This window comes from Fukomys damarensis, unplaced genomic scaffold, assembly GCF_012274545.1.
Source record: "Fukomys damarensis isolate Sample0158 unplaced genomic scaffold, DMR_v1.0_HiC HiC_scaffold_20, whole genome shotgun sequence".
Classification (NCBI taxonomy): domain Eukaryota; kingdom Metazoa; phylum Chordata; class Mammalia; order Rodentia; family Bathyergidae; genus Fukomys; species Fukomys damarensis.
The window spans coordinates 2,142,508-2,144,096 of record NW_022900932.1 but is presented as its reverse complement, the minus strand read 5'-3'; the positions used below and the strand labels follow the sequence as shown (position 1 = coordinate 2,144,096).

Sequence of the window (1,589 nt, the reverse complement as noted above, 5' to 3'; positions counted from 1 at the left end):
GCCTTCCCAACCTTGGCTGGGTTTGGCAAGACCTCACCCCCTGCTGAGCTGGATGATCTGTTTCCTTCCTTACTCTGTCAGCGTAGAAATTTTGGGGACATCACATGAGCAGGAGGTGGCCACTCCTCCTCATCCAGGGTCCTCAACAGCCAGGGGGCGCCCGGCACAGCCCAGTCAACGACCGCATCACTGCCGCCCCCGCTCCGCCTTCCCTCAGCTCATGCGCAGTGGAAGATTTCACTCTTCTGTCACGGGGAAAACCGCAGCCCTCAGAGGTGACTCCCACCTGCTCCCCTGCACCCCTCACGCCTGGCCCGCCTCCTCCAGTGTCACTATTCTGTACACGTTCAAATGACAATTGTTAAGTCTGTGCTAAGTAGTTAAGGGTTAGACATACGATGACAGTTGTATTACATTTCAATTTGCCTGTTTTTAAAAATTTGTTTGTTTTGTTTGTTTTCAGTGCCAGGGATGGAACCCAGGGTCTCACACATGGTAGGCGAGTGCTCTCCCACTACGCTGCTCCTTCGGCTCTTTACATTTTCATAGGCTTTTTTGTTCTGTGTTGTGTTGCTTGAGACAGGGTCTCGCTTTGTCACTGTGATCCTCCTGCCTCAGCCTCCCTAGGGCTGACATTGTAGGCGTGCACACCATACCTGGCTCTATGCTTAAAAATGGTCACATTTCTTTCTTACTGCCTTGGCTTCTACTTACTGCTCACCCTTTTCAGGATGGTGTCTCCCTCTGCTGTGTTGCACCCACGTTTTTGCAGTGATTCTTGTGTCGTTTTGTCACCTCCTCTTCCTGGAACTTCCGCTAGTACCCGGGGTTAGGACTGACTTTCCTGCAACACAGCCTTGGTTCCGAGGGCCTGCCACGCCCTGCCTCCCTCCCGTGCCCGGCTGCCCCCCGTTCTGCTCTCCCTGCCCGCTGTGCTGTCCGGGGAGGGTGCTCCATCCTGGGCCCCCCTCATAGGGCGCCCTCCAAGGGTTCACACCTGCCCCATGCTCCGGCTCCTGCCAGCCGATTCCTCCCACATTCACGCCCCTCTCTGGTCTCCAGGCTGCAAGTCTGAGCGCCCTGCTGGGGTCCCCATTTCCACATCCCAAAGACGTCACAGACAGCCTGTCGTGCGCATCTATTAGATGGCACGGGGGTGCCTCGGCCACTCCACTCGGGGTCTGCACAACCTGGGGCCGCTGGGCCCCGGGGAGCAGAAAAGTGATGATGACCGAACTCTGTGAGACTTGGAGGTGGCGCCTCTGCGGGACTCTGAAGCCCACGTTGCCTTGAGGTGTGGGAGGATTTAAGCAGTGGAACAGTTAGGTAAGAGGGAAAATGCAACTTTAGTTAGCTTGTCAAATGTTACCTCTCAAATTGCATGATAAAGCGTCATATCCCAATGGTGCTGAGTGTGTTTTTCCTTTTTGTTTTTTTTATTATCTGTGTATACATTTTAGTAAAATATAGCTCAGTGGCACTGCACCTGCCTCGCAAGCGCAAGGTCCTGAGTACTGGGGGTTAATGTTATAATATATTTAGATAGCACAAATATTCCTTTTTTTTTTTTTTTTTTTTTTTTTTTTTTT

At 52.5% G+C, this 1,589-nt stretch overlaps 1 long non-coding RNA gene across 2 annotated transcripts in view; it reads left to right on the top strand.

The window, feature by feature from the left end:
• The first annotated feature begins 1,074 nt into the window (after nt 1-1,074).
• Nucleotides 1,075-1,589, top strand: part of LOC104849014 — a 6,176-nt gene continuing 5,661 nt past the window's right edge. For both annotated transcript variants that reach the window (XR_776617.2, XR_776616.2), the window contains exon 1: nt 1,075-1,326. This is a non-coding gene — a long non-coding RNA (uncharacterized LOC104849014). The remainder of the gene's footprint in view (nt 1,327-1,589) is intronic.